Source organism: Vulpes lagopus, chromosome 6 (genome assembly GCF_018345385.1).
Source record: "Vulpes lagopus strain Blue_001 chromosome 6, ASM1834538v1, whole genome shotgun sequence".
NCBI classification, from domain to species: domain Eukaryota; kingdom Metazoa; phylum Chordata; class Mammalia; order Carnivora; family Canidae; genus Vulpes; species Vulpes lagopus.
Window position 1 is genome coordinate 62371202 of NC_054829.1, and position 25157 is coordinate 62396358.

Here is a 25157-nt window from a genome sequence, read left to right on the forward strand (position 1 = left end):
CCTGGCCAGGGCCTGTCACCCCATCCCCTTCATCCTGCAGGACCCAATCTGGATTCCCGGATCCCATCAGATTCCTCCCCTACCAGATCATTATTCCTACTGTGTTCTCAGCCTGTGATGACCTTCTCCAGCTTCTCAAAAATATTCAATAGCCAAAGCTGAAACAATTTGATCAATGTAATCAATAACTACAATGCTGAGTTATAACCTGAAGCATAAAATAAATATCCATGAGCTATACAGAAACAAATAAATGACTCAACAAATATATCAATGTAGAAGTGATATTACTTACCAAAAAAATTTTCCAATTAATAAATGTATAGGAATGAGGGCAATAGAAAATCACCATTATGACACCATAGTAACTGCTACAGGCAAGATTCATTGATAAACATTAAGATCAGTGGCGAAAATGTTCAGGAGAAGGAGGATATTTGCATGGCTTCAAAATAACACCTCCCAAATATACTAATGACCATGGTGCTTTTAACTTATGCCCACAGATTTTGTGATAGACCTCCCTCCAAGAGGTGGAGCTCAAGTCCCCTCACCTGAGCATGGCTGAACTTAGTGACTTGCTTCTAAGGAATAGAGCATGGAAAGAGAAAAATAATAACTTTACTGGCAACTACCACCTTAATGGTGTGAGCAAGGTTAAAGTCATGAGGAATCAGGTATGGATATTCAGAGCCTTCTAATTTATGTGATGAGAAAGGCACATCACTTTTGTGGTATTCTCCCCAAAATCCATAACCTGTTTATTCAGGAGAATATACCAGAACTCAAACTGAGGAACACATTTTAGGAAATACGTGACCCCTACTCCTCAAAAGTATCAGGTCATAAAAGACAAGGAAAGATAGTAAAACTATGAAGTATCACAGACTTGAGCAAACCAAAAAGATGATGACTAAATGCAATGTGGATCCTCTACTGGATCCTGGAACAGAAAGGGGCACTAAGGGAACAAACAGAAAAATCTCAAGGGAAAAGTCAATAGTTTAGTTAATACTAGCACACTAAAGCTAATGTCTTACTTTTGATAAAGATATCATGGTTATGTTAGATGTTAACACTAGAGGAAGTTGGGTAAAAGGCATATGAGGACATTCTGTATTACTTTTCCAACTCTTTTATAAATCTAGAATTATTTCAAAATAAAAACGTTTTAACAGTATACCTTTTTCTGATTCTCATATGTATTCTATACTTCCATTTTTCTAAAATGACCATGTTTTCCTTAAAAAAAAAATCAGGAACAAACAGAAAGATGTAATTTCTAAAGACCACCTTCTCAGAGAAGGCTCCTTTCAAGAGGGTAAAATGCTCCTTATTGTTGCACTCTTGCAGGATTTTGTCCATTCAGAAACACTGTTGTAGCACTTAGTTCATCCATTTTAATGTACAGTTGTTATGTGTCTCTTTTTGGCAGCTCTAAGGAGGCAAGGGGCCTTTTAATCCCACCAAATACTTAGAATCCAATGAATGTCAGCTGGGTTATTGTCATGGCCAGAAGCCTCCATCCATCCAAGGCTAGCCCCTGAGCCAACCCTAGCTTAGGGACCAGCCTGCCAGCTGCTGTTTCTCCAGGCCTTGGCTGTACCTGGGGCCTCAGCAGGTGTCTGTTTGATGCAATGTTACTAGAGTTCTCAGATCCATCAGTAGCAGGATGATTTAAATCTCTATCATCCTGGTCATTACTGAAAATACAGCCTATATTATGATCACCGATCCTTACCTAGTACTCTCTTCATACTGGCCCAGGAATCTTCCCCTCTAACTCATATCTCATGGCTTCTCTCCCTTCCCACTGTCCCCACCCACCACTCCAGCTCCAAAATAGACCAATTCACCTACAACCTGTACCTATCTTCAGAATGTTCCATTCGCCTCCCAACTTTACTGGGATCATAGCTCTCCTGCTATGATGGTCCTCATGAAAGGTTAAAAACTAGAATGTACCTATAGAGTAAATTGCACTGGCTCACTGTATACCAGGCCCCCACCGAACACACAGGTCAGAGACCAAACTTAGAGAGGGAGAAAACAGACTATATACAAATTCTGTAGGTTCAAAACTTCATTATTTATGAAAAAAATAAGTAAGGGTTCATTTTTATCCAGGGAACAAATAGTTTCCTGGCTACATATGTTAAGCAACAACCACAGGATTTGCATAAGAACAGAGATTTTAACTTCCAAACAAAGGAAGTCTAAGAATGACAAAGATCAAATACTGGCCACAGCTTTTGGTGTTTTACCATAAACCTAAAATTTGTACATAGAAATCTTGTCCCAGAAGGGAGTTGGGAATTAAAAGTGGATTCTTATGAAGCCATAGTTAATGCACATAGTGTTTCAGAACGCTTGAGGTTATAGTTTTCAAGTCAGGTAGGCAACACCCTAAACAGAACTTTGGGTGCCCTATTTCAACCTATGGAACACAGAGGTCTGGATGTGGTCCGAGAATCACTTGGATGATAATTGGTAATTGGTAGCAAATCCATATACAAGAAGAGAATGCTAAATATAATCCTATAGCTAAGGCTGCCATATATGCCACAATGCAGGCCATCCATTGAACAAAGGCACCACTTCTGGGCCAGGGTTCTGTGGGAAGCACCTCACAGATATCCTCCATACCTATTAGTGTAGTTTTCCAGAAGATGGCAGGAAAGCATCTTGTTCTAATAAAAATCAGTCTATGATAATTTCCTAAAGGTGGAAGTAAAGTGTTTTACAGAAGGGATGTCTTTTTCTAAATTACATTTAAGTGTCATATGGACTAGCAGCAGCCATGATCTTATTACATGTTATAGGACTGCTTTCCATCCAGTAATGCTGTCTCAAAATTTTTTATTATTTTAATTTTTTTAAAGATTTTATTTATTTATTCATGAGAGACACATAGAGAGGCAGACACACACACACACACACACACACACACACACACACGGGGTGGGGAAGAGAGGCAGAGACATAGGCAGAGGGAGAAGCAGGCTCCATGCAGGAAGCTCCATGTGGGACTCAATCCTGGGACTCCGGGATCATGCCCTGAGCCAAAGGCAGATGCTCAATTGCTGAGCCACCCAAGTGCCCTCTGTCTCGAAATTCTTAAGTGTTAGTCCACAAATAAGGACCCACAAATATTCCTGACTTTTGGGCCATTTTTCTAAGAATTTCCACTTGCAATAAATCTAACCTAAATTCAGATAAACATTTATAGATATGGAGGGGAAAAACAGAATAATTTCATACAAAATCATAATATATCTATCTAAAACAGTACCTCAAAACAGACATGATGGAGTTTCCTATACAGAAACTCATACTGGCTTTCAAAATGTCTACAATTCTGCTTTCCCTTAACCATACCAGTTCCTTGACCTAGTTTCTCAACTAAAGAGGTCCAATTATGATACACAGTGAGGCTAAAATTTTGTCCTAAATTTATAATGGAAGAGATTCATTAAACATACTCTAAAACAAATGTATTCTATATTTGAATCACCGCAGTGTTTTGGGTTTTTTTTAGTAACAGTAAATATGTCAACAAATATTAGTTGGGAACAAGACTATATGATAAAAGCTCCTACCATACTAGGAGCTGGAAATACATAAATGAATAAAATATGGTCCTTTTCCTCAAAGAATTCACATTTTAGTGGAAAAAAGAAACATATGGATACACAATTGTAATTCATGTATTATGAACTAGAACAGTAATACAAACTTTACTAGAGACATATGCTAGGTTCAAGGATGAAAGGAGGAGGGAGGGGTCAACTACATGTGAGGCATCAAAGAAGCTTCAAAGAACTTACATCAGTTTGGGTCCTTTTGCTGTAAGCAACAGAACCAACTGTCCCACATGAGCAAAAAGAACTATATTGAAGGAATATGAGGCAGATCACAGACTCAAAGGAAAAACTGAAAAATTCACCCACAGAAAAGGCAGGAAAAGAGAATGTCCAAGGGAATCAGGGTAGCAGGAAGATAATGCCACCATCTGCCACTCTCCTGACTTGCTTGTCTGCTTGGCCTGACTTGTCCACTCCTTGGGCTGAACTCCAGAGCAAGGCACCTGAACTGATGGTTACATCAAGATCCACAGAGGAAGGGCAGCTCCTGAGATGGTGCCTTGGTACCAGAGGGGAAAGACGACAAATGAGCAAAAAGCAGATGCCTACTTTAGGGGGCTCTCTCTCTGGCAACCTGAACAAGAACAGTTTTGGTGTAAGAAGCATGGAAGGCAGATTGCTATAGGCTGAGAGCTAATGTGAAGTGAAGCAGAGTATCCTACCCTGTTAAAAAGCTTGACTGTGAGGAAAGAGAAATGGAACATCAATAGGAAATAAAGGTGGTTCTTGTTTACTTTTAACCTAGAGGAAATGTGAGCAATAGGAGCAGTTTACTATCTCGGTGAGACCTGGAGGGTTGATTTAAGGTGGAACAAAAAGAAGTTACTATGGCCATTCACCATGCTGGACATTTATTGTGCCAGGTATCATGCTAAACTGACTGAACCTGCATTATCTTCTAATACTACCAGGTAGGTACGTACTACAATCATGCTTATTTAACAGACAGGGAAATTGAGAATTAGAAAGTTTTAAGTAAATTGTTCAAGGTCATACACTTACAGTGGAAGGCCAGAAACAGGTACATTTCTTCTGGACTCCAAAACCCGGGCTTTTAACAGTATTATGGCCCTTCCTATAAAGCCCAGAGAAAATAGGTTAAGGGGTGTATATTAGCTTGTAGATTTGTATCAGGGAAGTAGGACATGGGAATAATTCCTATTATTTAGCTTCACTTTTCTCTGCAGAATATGCCAGCCATTGGTGAAGAAAAAGGACATTAGGAATGGTACAGTGAGTCTGACCAGTGAAGGGCAGGTACAACATGGGCTGAGAATGGGAGAGAGATATGATAGGAGGAAAGGCCTGAGGAGTATGTTGAAGACCCTCTCACACACTCAAACATGCACACAGCCCCCCAGGGTTGCATAGGAAACAGTGCCCACAGCTGGATAACTCTCTTCAGCTTCTATAGCAGGGCTATCCAGTGTGGGTAGGAGGCACTGCAGCATGATGCTTAAGACAGAACCATACTTGAGTCTCAGCTCTGATTGTGTTACAAGAGGGGTGAAAATAAAGAAAACCTTATTCAAATTAGTACTTTCTCTGGCTCTGAGCTCAATCAGGTTACTATCTTACCCTATCTGAGCCAGCAGTAAAGTTATGCTTTAAAATTTTACATATGTATACATGTATACATACACACACACACACACACACACACAGATATTCCATTTCTATCACTAACAGCTTCAGTTATGGATGCTATTCCACCTACAAAGTTATGGCCTAAGTGTGGGCAATAAGCAACATCTTTCTTACTTCTATTTTTTTTTTAATGATAAACAACTTGATTTTCTTAGTCTTTGTTTCTTAAAAATCCATGATTACCAAATACTATTTTTTGAGCAGAGCAAGTAATAATCTTGGGTAATATGACAAAAATTTAGAAATGCCTAAGACATATCTATAAGATACATCTAGAAGGCTTAAAAACAAAGGAAGATACAGACTTGATAGTAATGCCTCTATGAAAGCAATACTCTCACAAACATTTTGAAAAGCACTTGGAAAATCACGACATTCTGTCTTGAAACCAAGTCCATGCCTTCGCGTTTACTAGAGAAGAAATAAGTCACAGGATAGAATGAAAAGCAAGATTCCAGTTATACATTTTAAGAGTATGTATATACAGATCATATAAAATATCAGGGAAAAGTTATACCAAATTATTAAACTATATTTACTTCTGGGATTGGAATGGGGTGGGTTTGGAGCTCCTCCTTAGAGAGGAGAGAAATTTTTGCATTTCATTTTCTACAGTACAATACTCGGATTTTTAAAAAATAAGTCTGTATTACTTTTTACATTTTTCTCAACTGTTTTATTTACTTATTCATTCATCTATTTCAATAATATCCTCATTTCTTCCATTGTTAATGTCTCATATTATTAAAGTACATGTGTAAAACTATAAAGCTGATGGGGTACCTGGGTGGTTCAGTTGGTTTAGCAACTCACTCTTGGTTTTGGCTGGGGTTATGATCTGATGGGTTGTGGGATCAAGCCCCACATGGAGCTCCGTGCTCAGCTGGGGGTCTACTTTGAGAGTCTCTCTCCTGGAACATCTGGGTGGCTCAGTGGTTGAGCATCTGCCTCAGGTCATGTTCCTGGGGTCCTGGGATGAGTCTCACAGCAAGCTCCCGGCAGGGTGCCTGTTTCTCTTTCTGCTTATGTCTCTGCCTCTCTGTGTGTGTGTGTCTCTCATGAATAAATAAAATCAGATTTTATTCTCAAAAAAGATTCTCACTCTGCCCCTCCCCCTTCTCTCTCTCTCTTTCTCTCAGATAAATAAATCTTGAAGAAAAAACTCTATAAAACTGATCTTGGCACACTACTATTAATTAAAAATCCAGATTTTATTTGGATTTTGCCAGTTTTTCTATTACTGTCCTTTTTTGTTCTACGACCCAATCGAGGGTGCCACATTGCATTTAACTGACATATCTCCTTGGTCTCCTCTGGTCTGTAACAGTGTCTTAGGCTTTTCTTGTTTTTTTTCATGACCTTGACAGTCTTGAGGAAGAGAGGCCAGCTACTCTGTAGACCCCCAGTCTGGGTTTATCTGATGTTTCATGTTCCCATCAAAATTAGAATGGGCTTATGGTTTTGGGAAAGAATACCATGGAGATGAAGAGCTCTTACCATCACATCATATAAGGGATAGGTAATATTTGCCAGATTTCTCTCCTGTAGATTACTAATATTCTCTTTCCATACTCTGTTCCTTGGAAGTGAGTCATTAAGTCTAGGCCACCTTAACTGGGGTGTTGGGTGGGTTAAGCTCTTACTCCTAGACATAGGACTACTTGCACATATTATTTGGAATTCTTCTATAAGGAAAATTTGTCTCTTTTCCCTGTTTATTAATATTTATTTATATTAATATGTACTCATGTATATTTATTTTATACTTTGGATTATAACTCATTACTATATTATTTACTTTATTGCCAAATTTGCCATCAGGAATTTTTTGTCTAGGCTCTTGTGTCCCTTTGACTTGCTCTGTCCTTTTGCTTTTGGGACACTTCCTTACTTCCTCACACTGCAAAATGCTCACATTCATCTTAAATTTTTCTCTGCCCTAGACCTAGAATTAGCCACTCCAATGAGCTCTGATTCCTCTTGCTGAAGAATGGTATTTAGAAACCAAGATTTAGGCACTGAGTATGTCCTTCCACTACTTTTTAATAAATTTACTGAAAATTTAGTAAGCTAGTGTATATGAAGCACTACTTAACATAGAGGCTGACACACAGAAAGCACTCAAAAAAGGAATAAAACCATTACTGAAGGGCATTTTAAAAACAATCACTCCCATATACAAGTCAAACTCACTCTGGAGCTATAGAGTACAGTTTTGAAGACCTGCCCAAAATAGCTCTTGTTTTGAAATACTGCAATGTCATCAGTATGGAAATGGCTATTGTCCAATAGATCTGTAAAAGTGCCTTCAAACAATTCCTGTCCTGTCAAAAACCAATGACACTGTTCTCACTGAGTAATAGGTACAGGAGAGTCCCTTTTATGAATTAGATAACCAATAGGAAGGGTCCAAAAGGGGTGCCTTAAAGGGGACCTCAAGTACTCTGAGAGTGGTACTCTGCACCAGGAATCCTCCAGGGGCAAGAATCAGAGAGGTGTCTTGGGAGGATCTGTGAGGACCCTGGGACCAAAAGCAGGCTCAGGACATATAGCACACAAGAAAAGCATAAGATATAGGGCCACTTGCACCTTTCTTGAATTACCTGGGCCCTGCAGAGTTGCTGGATAGGAAGCACTATGGTAAATTCACCCTGGTTTAGGGTATATCAAAAGCTTCATGTGGTCCAGGGTAAAAGACTGTAGTAATAATGCTGGGAGATAGAAGGAAACAGAATTTGCCCAATCTAACAAAAGGAGACTTTTTCAGTATCTACATTCTTCTTACTAAACACTCTGGACTTCTATTTGGTTTTGGATAACTGCTTTTTCATAGTCAGTTATTCTTTCTCTGTCCAGATCCTATGTTCTTCTGGGCAAGGCTAGTTGACCCTTACCACAGGCTCCACCATCTAAAATCCCCTGGTGTCTGTCTAGCATATTTCTGGCCCAGATACTTGGAGTCCTCACTTTTGCTGTTGGCATGGTCCCACCCAGGTGTTTCCTCTAGCCCTTCATCTCTACCTCGCTATCTAGACCAACACTTGCCTTTGGGTCATGGCCCTCAGAGGCCACATGGCTTCACACAAATGTCCTCCAAGCCAAAATATATTCCAATTTCCTTGAGGAAAAGAGTTATATGAATCAAAGCAATCAAAGACATCTTTTGGGAATGTAAGCAAAACCACATACTTCTGGTTAGGGATTGTCTTTCCTCCCCTCAGAAAGAGTTATAGGAGGGACCAGGTCAGCAAAAAAAAGGGATTCCTTACTTTCTACTATTGGTATATTACTACTAAATTTAGACTTCATTAAAAAGTGGCCAAGGGGCAAAGGGCTTCAATCCAAGGAGATTTCCAAATAGAGTTCTTAAAGGAATCTGAGAATTGAGTGTGATCAAATTGGCTTAAGGAAATTCTCAATTTCCATCATTTATACTCCATACAGAGTTGTTGAGGCGTTATGTGTGAAAAGCTGATGGTAACCTCTAAAATCCAGTACAGACATACTGTCTCAGAAATATTTTTGATTTGTACAACCCAATTTTCCCCACGGTTCACCAGCCTGGAGGTATATATGGATTACATTATTAGTAATATCTCAGGTTTTCCATTTCTTTCTCTCACCTGCCTTACTAGAGCCTAGCTCCCTGAAAAAAAAGGGGGGGTCTCACATGTGTGCACACTCATTACAGAGTGGGCACCTTTGCCAGGAATAGCTACACCGACAGGCCTTTCCCACTGATGCTCTAGAGCAGTGGTCGGCAAGGTCGGGGCTCACTCCAGGGAAGACATGAAGCAAACCTTTAGGAATGTGAAGATATTAAGTTTTCTATTCAATTTTTGTTTCATCCTTTTTAATTTCACTTTTGTGTATGTTTTATAAAATATATGATACACTAATCTGAGAGGGCTGATATTTTTTTAATAGATAAGGATGTCAATCCAAAGAATTTGGAAACGTCCAGTTAGAGCATCCATGGAAAGAGGGGAACATGACTTTTTCCCTCTTGCACAAAGTATTCTGCTGAAGGCTGCTGAAGCAGTGGTCTTGTGCTGAAATGAGGTATGCCTTCTCTAGGGAAATAGCATTTATGTGCAGCCCACTTGCTCCTCCTCAGCCTTAATAGGACTCAGCCCTGAGTCCAGAGAGTGACTGGAAGAGGATACCTTGTGACCCACATCAAACTGGGCTTAGAATCACTCCACCCTCTAGTGATTAAAGCATGTTGTGGCTGACTCCTCCTCTCCTAGGATGAATTCTCTTCAGAAACCTCTTCTGACCTTGGTGCCAAAACACTTTGTTCACTGATAGGACAAATTATCAACTCATCACAACATAGGGCAGACATTCAGTGGACAAACCCAGACATATCTGGAACTCAGTGACGGAGGAAATTCCAGGGGTGAGGCTCCAGGCTATCACACTTGACAGTGTAAGAAATATTAACCCTTCAGTGCTAAGTCACATCATCATTTCCAAGGCAAAGCTTTACCTGTACCAAGAGAACCCCTCAAGGCAATTTCGTTCCCTGACAGAGGATGCATAACCCTTGTGTCTGCTTACATATTCAGCATCTGCAGGGAAAATGTGAAGTTTACTGTATAGAATATTTTAATAACAAGTGTGTAGCAGACTGTGTGAATTGAATCTGTATTAGAGAAGTAAATGCACATTTTAAGATGGGGAATTTTCCCTTAATGAGATTATGAGTGTTAATGGTAAGTGTTATTATTCACTGGGCTCTAAAACATTTTTCTATAGAATATTCTCCACAAACTAAAGGAAACATAAGGAAAATAAAATTTGTTATATAAATATTGGTCATGTCATATGACTGTTCCTGTTCAATTTAGGGGAGAAACAGGGTAGTTGGGCAAGATGCTGGTACAAGAATTATTTGACCACTGAAATCTCACATGTCTGGGACAGGAATGTAAATTCTAAAACAAGGCCAGGCAGTGACACTGCTCACCAGTTTGTCCTCCTCCCTTTACATTAGGAAGAGCCCCAGCCTCCACTTACCACTCCTCAGAATTTCCTGTATCTTAGGTACTGTGCTAGGTGCTCCATACATGTGTCTAAATTACACAATACTTGACAAGGAGAGTGCTATGAAGAAAAGCAGAGCTGAGAGAGGCTAGGAAGCTTTCCTTAAGCACAGAGCGTGTATGAAACTAGAAATTGAACTCAAAAGTTCTAACTGATCCTAACTAAGCGCAGCTCACCAACATGCCACCTGCCTTCCTCATGGGAACCAGTTGTCTGAATCCTTTGGGGGAGGGGGGATTGCTTTGCTTTGTTCTCTCGTGACCATTACTGTAAACAATGCCAGTGTGTAGGTCATAGAGTTAAAACTGGCTCCTGTCCATTGGAATTAATTCAAAAGACAAGTAAGAATCATGCCTGCAAAAAAAAGAAATACAATCTGGTGCTGAAGTCAGCAGTATGTAATCCTCTTGAGTCGGGATTTGGTAACTTGATATATCAACTTTTGGAACTCTCTGATCAGATAAACTTTTATTTCAAAGTAAAAAAATATCAAACTCTTTCCATCTAGAATAACACATCTCTGTTTGTTAGAGTCCCAAGTGCATGCTCACACTGTGCGTTTTCTCCCTTTCTTCACCATAGCACAGTAGGCATACTGAATACCTGGACACAGGTTTTAACGAGGCTCAAAAAGTTCAGAGCACAGCTAGAAAGATCATGGGGATGGAAGGGGCTTCCACGATAGAATGTCTAATAATATCGGGTCTATGGCTTAGAAAAGGGAAAGCCAGGAGGTTAGGGAGCATGACCTCAACCAATTACAGAATAAAAAATTATTTGGGGTTCCCCTAAGTTCATTTTCACCAAAGCCCAATGACTTAGAAACTCTGCAGGACTTAGTGACTCAGTAGACTTGGGTCCGGGAGGGGAGAGATGGAACAGGAAGCTGTGAGGATCATGTCTAGTCTCTACCTGGAGGGATGGGATTGAAGATAAGGTTTTATTCTAGACAGTTCAGAAAGAGGAACAAGTTTGGAATGGGGAAGAGGATGAGTTCATTTTAGGTATGCAGAGTGAAAGTACTCATGGAAGATTTAGGAGAAGACATAGAAGGCAGGAGCAATAAAAGTCTGAATCTTAGAAAAAAATGACCAGAGCCTAGAAATCTGAATCCATGAGTTATCAACACATAGCTACAGGATAGACAAACATAGGATCATCCAGAGAAAAAGAGGAGAGTTAAAGATTTGCCCCTTCCAGTCTAGAACCAGACTTACAGTTTCATGGGAGTCATTTTAGACAAAACATTCGACTTGCTTATGTAGTAAGCATTAAGCATAGAGAACACTTGTGAACATTTAATCTCTTTTTTTTAGCTCAAACAATTTTACAGAATAAAATTTAAAATCTATTTGCTACGTTTACAATGTAATAGCCCATAGTTTTCATAAGAGCAGTTTATTGCTGTTTCTCTCAAAAAACAAAATATAAAAGGGAAAACAGTTGAAGTAAATTTGCAGATTCCAGACAAATTATGGAATTATTACTCCAGAGATAGTTGAGGATGACATGAAAGACAGCCTTCCTTTCTCCCTCAAAATGTCCCTTAGTAACCTTGTCAAAAGCCTACAGTGTCCTAGAGGATAGGACTAGAGCTTCCCTTCCTGGGAATCTGCCCCTTCTTGTAATCATTTCTCATTAGAGGTCCACTTGTTTGTTTTAATTGCTAAATATTTAGACATTTAAGATTGAGGGAGTACTATGATGGTTACAATGTAACGATATCATGACCAATTACTAAGTGGGAAGCATGTAACAGACACCATTCTGGGAGTCCTGGACATTCTCAGTAAGCCTGTGAGGCAGGTGTCAGCTTTTCCATTTTGCAAACTGCAATTCAGCGAGGTTGAGCAATTTGCCTAAGGAACATTCTAACAGCAGAAAAGTAGAATTCAATCCCAGATCAGTCTTTCACCAAAACCCCTGTGTGCTCTTTACACTATTTCACTTACTCATTTAAGGACAAATTTTCATTACTGAATTATAAAAATTGTAAAGATTTACAGTGCTATGATAATTAACAAATTAGTGGGTTGAATGTCACGAAACTGCCAATGTTTGGCCATTTCTGACTTTAAAAAATGGAAATTCCCTATGATTTGACCTTATAAAAGCACAAATACTGGCATTTTTCTATGAATATCCGGTGCAGCAGTGTGACTTTCTAAAAAGATTCCACAACGAGGAGAACCGAACATTTCACTCAACTCAGTAACAGAAAATACACGTTATTGCTAAAAAGAGAAAGAGCAAATATAAAACACATGAATTTGTAAGATAAGGAAACTATTAAAAAGTGGGTATAAAAGACAATAATTTTCTGGTATAAGTAGAAACTTATGCATTGACCATAGGTTAACCACCAAGACTACTATGAAACAAAGCTAATGAAACATACAAGTGTGAAATTTAAACAGTGTATAAATTAAAATATGTTTTCACCTACATGAGGGCACTAAGTAAATTTAAAATATTCTATGAAACACTGTTTTGGAAAAATCAGAAGACTGAACAATTGAAAGGTAGGAGAATCCTATAAGTGATGCATAAAATATTAGAGCCAAAAGGAAACAAAAATCATTTAAATTGAATCCTTTTGTTCTTTTGTACAGGAAACTAATAAATAGGAAGATTATGTCAGCAGATACTAAAACTCAGGTTCCTTATTGCCAGCCCAGGGCTCTTTAAAATAGGTCAGAATAACATTCTATTTAAATACAATAATATCCTTTTATATTTCAACTGGCCAGGGTATGTATTGCAGATGTAAGAAAATTTTCGTGAGGCATAATTTTTATCCTGTAGCATGATGAAGTTGCTAAAGTAAACATTAAATGTTTCATAACCATAAAATAAAAACAGTATGAGTTTTAAAATTTAACAGCATTACATTTTCTTATTCAGCCTGTTATTATTATGGTATAAGCAGAACATAGTCTTCTTTCTCCAGGATGTTTTTCTAATTACTTTTGGATATTGTTTTGCCTTTTAAAAGAGAAAGGCATTCTAAAAATAGGATGCTGTCAAAATGGTTTGAATTTCAAGAAAAAAAAAATCTCACACCTGCTCTCTGAGAAATACTCAGTTCAGAAGCATGACATTTAGACTATGTCTTTAGTAAAAATCCAGCTATAAATATCCACTGCTAAAACACAGTTTTCTTCTAATTCACATAAATGGCAGAAATTAGCTATCTTAATTATTTCCTTCATTTATGAGGCTGTATGTTCTTCTGGCCAAACAAATGTATTGCTATGTGCCTGTGCTTTGCTTTTACTTCTCATTTGAGCATTTTAAATAGCGAATGGGAAGGATTGACTGCCGTGGCTTATCATTTCCCCCTATCTGGTCTTTTCCCTGGAGATTCTTTCAATATCCACCAATCCATCCATCTGAGATTTATAGCTAAGGATTCATGGTTTAAAGAACAAAAAGCTATTCCTGAAGCTATTCTTTATTTCACTAAAGAGAGAAAGAATGAAACAATCACCAATAGAAGAATCAATGTATCTTTCATATGACCTAGGAAACTCCAGGTCCCTTGTAGAAACCATGTAAAAAAGAAGATCCTATCAGAACTGCCTAGGTAATATCCCTGCATTCAATGGAAAATTTAGAATAATTGGATGGTGCGTGATGGCCTAACCATTAGCCATAAGAGCTTCTTGGCATGCTATCCAGAATAGTAAGAATCGTTCAAGGATGTTTGGAACCTTGAAAAGCATCACTGCAAAAGAGAATTCATTTACTACATATCAAATACAATCATATTGCCCCCTCATAGGGTTATTTATGTAAATTCACTCATTCTTGGAAAAAATATTTATTGAGCACCTACTATATGCCAGGCCTCATTCGGGGAGCTAAGAAAGCAGCAAGGAAGAAAACAGACAAAAATCTCTGTCCTCATGCAACTTGCTTTACGCTAAGGGGAGATAATGAGAAAAATGTGTAGTTTGCAGATGGTGATAAGTGCTATGGAGAAAAATTAAGCAGGGAAAGGAAATTAAGCGAAATAATATATGTGCGTGGCACACTATAAGCATTTAAAATATATTAAACGGTTTTCCTTTCCATTAATGAAAGCTCTGAAAATTATTTCCTTTGTTTAAGATTGGAGTTGAGAAATTATGTTTCTTCTTGGGAGAATGTTAATCTTATCCCACTACTTATGAAAAGTGAAATAATAACAACATTCACTTATCAGATGCTTTGTGCCAATAACATTACATAAAAATACTTCATTTCATCCTGTAAAATGGATATTCCCCATTTTATATGGGGAAATGACACTCTAGAAACTCAAGATCACAGATCTAATAATTTTATATAAGAGCTAAGATTCAAAGGTAAATACACATAGCTCCAAAATCTACTCTCTAGGGCTCTGTTCTCATTTAGCGATTTGGTTTAGGGTGTCAGAAGATAGGCTGATTCAAGGAAGGAAGACTTGGCTATTGGCTATTGCTTCCATGGAACCAACCACCTCTGTCCACCTCCCCTAATCACTAATCTCCTGTATAGAGAATATCAACCTATATACACATGTGTAAATTACTGGATTTTAAGATTCCAAAACCCAAAATGGAAACCCTTATTTGGTGCAAATTATTGGGGAAAAAAATCACTTTAGGTTTGGTAATATGACATTTCCATTACCATCTGAAGTTCTAGACTATCTCTGAAAAGGAACATTTTGTTTTTTTTCCTCAAGCTGGTTGACAGCATTCATTTTACAACTTCTTGTGTAAGCTTTAATCATATGCAGTATTTACACAAGGATGGTGTTAAATCTAACATCTAAGAATCAGAGAAAAACAGCATACCAGAGATTATGATGTTTGTCATTTTCTTAAAGAATTTAAAAAATAAAAATAAAGCATATGAGTTTATTCACAATAAACCTAATCATATTAACCAGAGCAAAGAACAAAAGGAAAAACACTTTAAGTGAAAATTAACATGGTGAAATATGACTCTTAAAAAGGTTACGTTACTTTTTCTTGGTCCTCTGCCTATTTATTACTAAATTAGTGAAAACCATATATTTCTTAATTCACCAGTCTAATGCTTTATTAGTTCCCAAAGCAATCATTAGTTCTCTGAGCCGGTTTTAGATGTTTTTATTTTTTGCCTTTATTTTCAGATCTGTCCTTTCCTTTCAAGCAGCTCCTCTTCTGAGACACGTATTCCCCTAGAGTGGCTCTATGCCACTCCTGGTCAAGGCCAAAGAAAGATGCATTGCTGTGGTGCCTTGCTCTGCTATCCACCTTCTCACCACCCCTCTTCCTTATTTTCATTTATTTTTAATTGAAAATGCAATGCAATAATAACACTACAGAATAATTTTTTAAACTATATTTGCACACCTATTTTCATTTTTGCACATAGTCTTAAATGATGTAAGGCCCTGCTATTTTAGCTATTTCTAGTTGATGCCACACAGATTGCCTGCAAGAGTGGCTAATATAAATTTTGAAGAGTCATTCCTTTTTACTTCACACACAAACAAAAAACAGACAGAGTGCAATATTTGAATTAACTACTAAAGCTAAATGTAAGCAGATTACTCCACAAGGGAAGCTGCCCACACCTGGTTTTAAATGGGCCATTTTAATGCTAATGTGATGGGAATAAACTGCAGCAGGGGAGATAGGACCCTGGGGGTGCTGCTGAAGAGGATTATGGCAGGTCCAGAGCTCTCCCAGAAGGTGAGAGTGGTAAGAAAGACCAGTGGGGTAGAAATCATCTATAAGCATTAAGATCATAAGAGCTGAATTAAAATGAAAAAGTAAAAAAAAAAAAAAAATTGAAAGAACCGAGAGAGGTACAACATAATGATTTTGAGTGGGCTAAAGTAAGGAGTTATTTAAGAAAAAACTGGGGCATCTGGGTGGCTCAGTCAGTTAAGTGTCTGACTTTGGCTCAGGTCATGATCTCAAGCTCCTGGGGTTGAGCCCCTTCCTCTGGCTCCCAGCTGGGAGCCTGCTGTCCCTCTCCCTCTCAGCCTCCCCCCTCTTGTGGCACACACCTCGTGTGTGTGCTCTCTCTCAAATAAATATATAAAATCTAAAGAAAAGAAAAGAAAACCATTTAAGTTAAGAAATTGAATGAAAAGAACAAAAGATGGGGGCAGCCTCAGCTATGCCTGGAGGTCCATCTCAGGGTATCTCCAGAACAAGAGAAGAACTAGTCAGGACTATCTGCAAGCAGAGCCCAGACAACAGGATGTTAAATCTATGACAAGCTCTCCAAGGACTACAGATGTGCATGCCTTTGGTTGTCCTAAGTTGTGAAGTGTTTGTTCCTTCAGCATATGATCTTGTACATGGTAAATATCTGACACATTTGTTAATAGGTGACGAGTGAAATTGTCCAACACAGATGGTTTTACAACTTGTACATGGTAGGTGTTAGGATTGTTACAGGGTACATGGTAAGGCCATGAGTCCTTGGGGCTTGATCCTTAGAGAAGTGTCCAACGCCCCCTAGTCCTCTAAGCAACAACAAGAGCCCCTTATGCATCTGTCAGGTCCTTATTTACTCTCATACAGAAAAAAAAAAAAAAGTTATCTTTTTCCTGTGCAGCAAGTGCTATCCTTCAATCTTCATTTCATATTAATTCTCTGCACGTCTGTAGATTAATACAGCCACTTCTCACTGTAGCATGATGGGTCAGAATGCTTACATACTATAAGATCCAGGAGTCTGTCACCATCTCATTATTACAAATAGAAATGGTGGATCTAGACTTACAAACATTAGCATGGCTAAAGCCGCCTTGCTAGGGAAGGGTTCATTATAAATATTGACTATAATTCCCTTTTTAATTAAAAAAAAAGATATGAACTCTTCCTGCATTAGCATAGCCTCAAATTATAGGCACCCAGTCTCCTGGAGAGAGAATATTAAAAAAGGATAATGCTAAAACAAAACAAAACAAAAACAAAAACCACCCAGTCAGTGTAAAAATGTTGTGTAATTTAAATGAGAGTTAAACAAAGAAGGTGATAAAAGTAATCAAGGAGTAAACAAAGGGCGGGAGAATACACATAAACAATGAACCTACAGGATGGTTAATTAGCTTGCTTTGCAAAGATTTTATTTCCCCCCTGAAAGCAATGGTAATGACAAGCCTGACCTACCAAAAATCTTCAGGTATAATGTGGTATGTTCCCCAATGTCTATAAAGAAATGCTACTGAATTACTGTGCATGGCACTGAATTACCATGGATGCCTCTAACTTACCACATTTAGAGTCTTTGCTCTGGGTTGTTTCAACAGTGGTACTTTAGTTATTTTAAGCTCTACAATTTCTGTTTGGGGCGTCTAGGTGGCTGAGGGGCAAACTGTATGCCTTCAGCTCAGGTCATGATCCCGGGGTTCTGGGATCGAGTCCCTGTGGAGCAGGGAGCCTGCTTCTCCCTCTGCCTCTGCGTCTCTCTCTCTCATTCTCTCTCTCTCCCTCTCTTTCTCTCATTCTTATGAATAAATAGAATCTTAAAAAAAAAAAAAAAAAGTGTTTGAACTATTCCATAGCAGAGGTCTTAAAATCAAGTATCCACAAGGCTGAGGCAGTAGCAGTTGGGGGTAAATGGATGGGACGGGTGGGGAGACTGATGAATTGGAGAATGCTGCTACATCAACACTTGCCAAGTGAACCCTATCATCTAATTCTTAAAGAGATGCTTGGAACTCAAATTTGTCAATTTTTTAAATATCAAAATGGCCATACAAAACTGGCTACATAATTTGCAGAATCCAGTATAAAATGAAAACACAGAACCCCTTACTCAAAAATTACTTGAGGGGGCACTTGGGTGGCTCAGTTGGTTAAGTAGCCAACTCTTGATTTTGACTCAAGTCATGATCTCAGTGTCCTGGGATCAAGCCCCTTGTCAGGTTTCACACTCATAGGGGAATCTGATTAAGGATTCTTTCTCTCTCTCTCTTTACAATAAATATATAAATCTTTAAAATTTTTTTTTTAATTTTATTTATTTATGATAGGCACACAGTGAGAGAGAGAATTAAGAATTTCAAGATGAGGGAATGTCTGGGTGGCTCAGATGGTTGAGCGTCTGACTCTTGATTTTGGCTCAGGTTATGATCTCGGAGTTGTGGGATTGAGCTCCTTATCAGGCTCTGCACTCAAGCAGAGAGTTCGCTTGAGATTCTCTCTCCCCCTCTGTCTGCCACCCGACCCTGTGTACATGTGTGCATTGCACACATGCACTCTCTCTCAAAAGATAAATAAATCTAAAAAAATAGATTAAGATTTTTAAAAACAAAGGATTTCAAGATGCTCCCTCCCCCTCAAAAAAGAAGATAAGTGTGGACCCTTCCTAGCACAAGTTCTATGTGACTACACAGGTTGCAAGCCCATGAAGCCTGCCCTGGAAGCATACAACACAAGCTGCAGGCGGGTTCTGCCCATGAATTATTTGGCTTAAGACCCAGTTCTAAAGTGCACATTCTCTCCCCATTTCTTTTTTGTGACTCAAAGCTCTCAGCTTCAAGATGGCCGGAAGAGTCTGAAGCATGCCCTCTTGCTGAAAAACAGATGAAAACAGCTTACAAGAGAAACAAAGTCTCTCCTTCATCCTTACCAAGTCTTAAAACCAGCTGGGGGATTCATCTACTGCTAGATATGTGCTTACAAAGAAAAGTTTGGTTAATTCAAAATAACTAAAAGTCTATTGCTATGACCAAAGTCCTATAAAAAAGTGATATTCCCCTGAAAAGTGTTGCCTCTCATGGCCCCCTTACAGAGTTGGTATGTGCAAGTGCCATCAAAGAAGAGTAGTCAATCTCCAAGTGATTGTCACAAGTCAGACACATCTTACACATGTATGAACATGCGCCTGAAAATTTTCAGGAAAGTTTATGAAATTATAATCATAGTTTTAAATATATCAGATAATGTAATTGTTTAAAGAAATGCTTCCCATTTAAAGTGATGTTTGTAGGGCATACCAAGAGGAATGAACAGGCTGTTGATGGCTGGAGGTGACCGGTAGTTGTGTCCATGTGGCACATACCTCCACTGGCACACTGCCTAAAACATTCAATTTAGAGGGCTCTCTGGACAGTTTTTACTTTTATTTTTTTTAAAGATTTTATTTTATTTATTTAAGAGAGACACACAAAGAGAGAGGCAGAGACACAGGCAGAGGGAGAAGCAGGCTCCATGCAGGGAACCCGATGTGGGACTCGATTCCAGGACTCCAGGATCATGCCCTGAGCCAAAGGCAGGCACTTAACCACTGAGCCACCCAGGCATCCCTCTGGACAGTTTTTAAAAGCAAGAAATATCTTTTTATAGGCACCTGGGTGGCTCAGTCAGCTAAACACCTGACTCTTGATTTCAGCTCAGGTCATGATCTCAAGATCGTGAGACTGAGCCCCATGTTGGGCTCCACACTCAGGGGGAGTTTGCCTGAGATTCTCTGTCTCTCCATCTTTCTCTGCCCCTCCCCCTGCTTGTACTATTTCTTTAAATAAATAAATAATAAAATATATTTTTTTAAGCAAGAAATATCTTTTACTAAAATGAAAATTTCTTCTGGGACACCTGTGTGGCTCAGCAGTGATCCGGGGGTCCTGGGATCAAGTCCCATATCAGGCTCCCTATGTAGAGCCTGCTTCTCCCTCTGCTTGTGTCTCTGCCTCTCTCTCTGTCTTTCATAAATAAAATCTTTAAAAAGAAAAGAAAAAAGAAAGAAAAGAATCTCTCCTTAATTGACCTGTCCTATACATTTCATATTTCCATTGGCCAGGTTTATGTCAGTTGAATGGACATGTACTTTTTGGCTGATTACAATATACTTTCTACTCTGAATTTCCCTGTTTATTTTTGCCTCCCTCTCTAGAATGTAATGGGATGTAAAGAGATTTGCATCTGTCTTGTTTACTGCTATATTCCCAGGCATTGCCTGGCATATAGTAGATACTCAATAATACTCATTGAATTGAACTGATTCCATAGGATCAAAACAAATTATAATTCACTGATTCTAGAATTGGAAATAGGAGGAAATCGGACACATGCAGCAGGTGTACCAACTTCCCTAACTTCCACTGGCTTTGTTATTCCCTAATAAGAATCTAACTCTAGTCACTGTACCTAGTAACTTGACTGATTTCGTATCAGCCTCTCACTTCTGTAGCTCATGAAGACACAAGCTTGTGCCTCCTTGGACCAAGCCGGGGCAAAGGTTAACTTCTTTCCAGAACCTAGAAAAGGCTAATGAGCTCCGTGGAATGATATTTCTAAGTATTCACCATACCAGAATCAATATCAATGTGCTGTCTTGTATGCATTAGCCCCACAGTCAAACAAAGAACAACCCTCAGAGCCCACTAATGACGCTGGGCGTGGACAGCTGGGGATGGGCAAGATGATGCAGAGATGACTGTATCAGCTCTCCTCAAACACAGGGCTTCCAGGATGTTGCACAATGCTGTCATTCTGGTACTTTGTCAGAGATGGGCAGCATTTTGATTCAGCCACTCAGCAAAATAACTCTCTTTTTACCTTCTTGACCTAGGAGATGGATTTGGAGTTTGCCTTCTGGTTGTGAGAGAAGTCTCCTCTTCTATTCCTTGCCTGGTATTACCAGGAAATGCAAATGTCTTAAAGTTAGCAGAGTACTATATATGTAGCTGATAAGACAGGTACAACAAACATGATTCATTACTGACCTAGATAAGACCTGCTTTTAGTACAATTCCATCATGCTCACACTTATTTATGCAGCATTCCCCATAGGCAGATCCTGCTAGAAAGATGTGTTGAGTAAGGTGAGTGGCAAAAGTTCTGAGCATCAATTCTGCATTACTTAAATCTCTAGGATCAGACAAGGACCTCACCAAAATGCAAGCTCTTCCCTGCAGTTAAATTGAATTTAGTGTCATAAATGGGATTTCATTCCAGATATGAAAATGTGAAATTTGATTTTCCAATTAGAATGAGAAGGGTGGGGTGAGTATGAGAGAGTAAAGATGACTGATCTGTATGGTATACACAGTTAAGATGTCATAAAACTAAGATGTCTACAAGTAAACATGTGGGCATCACAGTCAAATCATACTGGTTTGGAATCCTGACCAAAGAACTTATTAACTGTATGACCTTAGGCAAATTTGTTAACCTGGCTAAGACCTGATTTCTGTATAATATGAATAATACCACCTAATCCTATAAAGTGGAATTATTATTCTCTATGTCACAGTGTCAATATAAGGGCTAAATGAGATGTATACAATATTAGGTCCAGTGCCTGGTACATAGCAAGAACTGAATAAATGATAGCTATGACTGTTATTTTGATTACTATTTTTATCACTCCCACAAATAATTAACTTCTTTGCAATTTTGTAATTCAGGGAAAAACAAAAAACAAACAAACAAACAAACAACAACCCATAACCAAAAGTTTAACTTCTTGTGAGGTTTCCATGGTAGAAACTTGGCCACCTAGTAAACATGGTCTTGATGATCTTTCACTCATCACTGTGAAACAAAACTCTTTAAATTCTAGAAAGTTTCAGTGAAACACCACTAAATGCAGCCATAGAGTAATCTCTCCCTCCCCCCCACACACGCACCCCATCCACCCCTGGGGGATATATTAAGACTAAGGCAACTGAAATAGCCTTAGCCAGTAATTAAGACACGCAGCTAATCAAAGAGCAGCACAGGCTGTGGCCCTCTGCAAAGAAACTGATCATCAGGATGACAGCTCCCATTACTAGGGCTTTGTTCTCCTGGAGCAAAAAGAGCACAAAAGCATAAAGTTGGAGAACTGTAACTGCATTTGGAATACTTCCGGGGGTGGGGGGGGGAGTCACAGGTTCCTCCAAACAGAGAGGATATTTCACCAGATAACTGCGTCAGCCCACACCCACCAGCGCCTTCCCCACCCCCAAAGCATGACTCCACTTTTTCTAACACTGCCCTTAAGGAATCTGGCTTCTGCGACTTCCAGTAATTGTACAAATCACCCATGATGAAGCAGCTGAACACACTGCTAGACAAAAGAAACAAAAATTAAGCAAATAGAAGACTCATTTTTAAATGCTGCCTTTTGGTTATTTTTACTCCTAATGATTCGTGTTACCAAATAAGTCTTTCTTCATTGCTTTTCCCTGGAAGTATTTCTGATGGGCCGTGAGTGATTTTCTCCAGACTCATTTTCTAGCAACTAGATACAATTTCCCTTCCCCCATCTCCGTCTAGGACTCCTCCCTGTCACCTTAGAGCTTCTGACTTAGCTGCGTTCACACCCAGCAGTCCCGGCAAAGCTTTCTGCTCACATTATACAACAAAAAAGCAGGCAATGAACAATCCATGCTCCTAAGTGCTTGCAATAAAACCATCTGAGCTGACCTCTCCCATCCCACAGAGCTGCATGTCAGCCACATAAGCTTAAAGGACCAAGAGTAGCATGTATGTGATGTGTATAAACAAACCAATTAAAATCAGGTCTCTCATTCCAGCTAGTGCCTAGTGGGACCAATATGATCGACTGGAAAAAAAAAATCACTCCAAGCTGCCTGGAGGTATTGCTTTTCCTGCTTCTAGGATACATCTCTTTTAGGCTCAATAAGCAACCTAAAAGAGGAGGAACTCAGGGGTTGCCATTCTTTCCTATAAGACTTTTCAAATAAAAACTATCAACTCAGCAGCACTGAGCCAAAAGACCACTCCCTGATTCCAAGTGGACATATTGATCAACTGAACTGACATGTGCCTCCTCCTTTCTCTCTCTTAGAAGCAATCAGCTACACCAAGAAAATCCTTTTTAGTTCCCAAAACAAAAGGAAACACACTGCTCCTTATCTGACACTGTCAGACCACAGTTTTTAGGGGGAAAAAAATAATACACGTAAAATGAAGATGCCTGAAGACATAGCTAAGAGTTGAAATGAACATGATACATGTTTATTTGGAGTTTCAGAATTGAGTTGAGGTTATGACTAAGCCCAGAGATCTGTATTCGCCACAGTCACTGAGAACCTTGCTATTTATTGACCTTACCAGATTCTGGCTAAAGTTAAGAGCAGCACCACTGGCATTTCCAGAGGCTTTCCTCAGCATTACCCTTCACTGCAACTGCCGCAGAGAGCAGACTTGTTACAAGTCCACCTGCAAACAACTCCAGCTATTTTAGAGACTAGCTAGAGATGTGAAAATATCGTGTGCAGGCTTTCAACTAACTATGAAGGACATGGGCTGAAGGATTATCATATAAATCAAAAGGCTCAAGTAATTTCATTTGGTTTGGCCCTTCATGCTTTTAATAAATTTTGTCTTTAACATGCAAGAGATCCCCTTTCACATCAGTGTTATATCAAATGCTTATTCAGCATTCATTCCTTGCCATGAAGAAACTGAAACCCAACCGAGGTAAATACTAAATTTCATACTGCAAATCACTAAATATCTAAAAAAAATAATCACTAGAGAGACTAGGGGGCCAATGAGCTCTGTCCCATAAAAAAAGAAATATATGTCTTTACAATGTTGAAATATTTTGAACTACTCATTTTAGAGACTATGTGGGATTTTGCAATAGAAAATTATCTTATGTTTGTGAAAAAAAATCTATGAGAACACCAAAAATAACAGGCAGAGATGGAGCAAGAATAATTCTATGTATTATGATTCCTCTATGACTCTTACAGGCCTTTGTCTTAACCCAGCAGCCTGAAAAACAGATTTAGGTAAAACAGCCTTCTTTCCTTAGTCCATTTTAAGCAGACAACATCCCCCCATCTCCGCCTTAGCAGACACCGACTAACCAACAAAACAGCCGTGCAATTAAGGCCCGGACATTCAACACTCACCATCTCCTGCTCCCACCGGCTCCTTTTGATGTTTACAGCACATCTGTAGGATGCAATACTAGGAGATGCCTTGTTTGACCTGCTGCATGATGCTGTGACATCAGTTCAGATGATGCAGCTCATTATGGGAAAGACTGCTGTTGCTATGGCAACTGGGATGTGCTAGGAATCCTTGCTGCATTTCCAGTGGAGCCTGAGACAATACGGAAGCCCTGTAAGAAACAGACGATATGCAAAATGTAGACCAAAGGAAGAGGATCCCTCATTGGACTAAAATCTATAGATTTAAAAGGGATTTCCCTGATGGCACACTGGGAAAAATAAAAATTACCTCCTACTTTGTTGTTACACATTTAGAAGAGAATAAGGTTGTTGGGGGTAGAGATTTAATACTGAGCAGATAAAAACAAATGCACAGTGTTTCTCTGTTGGGCAATTTGATCACTTCTTCCTCTCTGGACGGCATGATGATCCCTTTTTAAAAGTTATTAAAAAGAATTTTTGTTCACTTGTCAAAAGAACAAAGCAGGGGGCAGAAAAAGAATTTAAAATGGAATATAAACAGCTAAGAAACTGACTCTAACTCTAGAGTAAATAAGCTTTAATTCTCAAAAGATGGGCAAACTCCCACCAATGAAATCTGCCCTAATCATTTCCCTGATGGACACAGACCCATAGCACCTTCCTAACACACCAGAGCCCCAGGTCTCACTTGTGCATGGACTGGCAGGTGCAAGGAGGATCCGGGGGGCATACCACACTGATCTCAATTTCCAGGGGCTCATCCCTTAGCCTGTGGAGAAACTCTCCTACTCACAGCCAAAATGCAAGTCTTTAGGGGGACCAAACCTGACGGTTGGGACAAGAAACCAGCCTGCCAGAACTTCTGAAGTAACTGACATTCCAAACATTGGGGCTCTGTTTTCCTCTCAAAAAGACACAGAAGAGGAAATTACTCATGCCCC

At 39.1% G+C, this 25157-nt stretch overlaps 1 protein-coding gene and 1 pseudogene across 1 annotated transcript in view; one reads left to right on the top strand and one right to left on the bottom strand.

The window, feature by feature from the left end:
- AKAP6 (A-kinase anchoring protein 6) overlaps positions 1–24250 on the bottom strand; it is a 486958-nt gene extending 462708 nt beyond the window's left edge. Inside the window, exon 1 of the mRNA XM_041758859.1 lies at positions 24193–24250. The gene's annotated coding sequence lies outside the window, so the exon portion shown is untranslated. The remainder of the gene's footprint in view (positions 1–24192) is intronic.
- The window catches only part of LOC121492568, a 106918-nt pseudogene continuing 82321 nt past the window's right edge, over positions 561–25157 (top strand).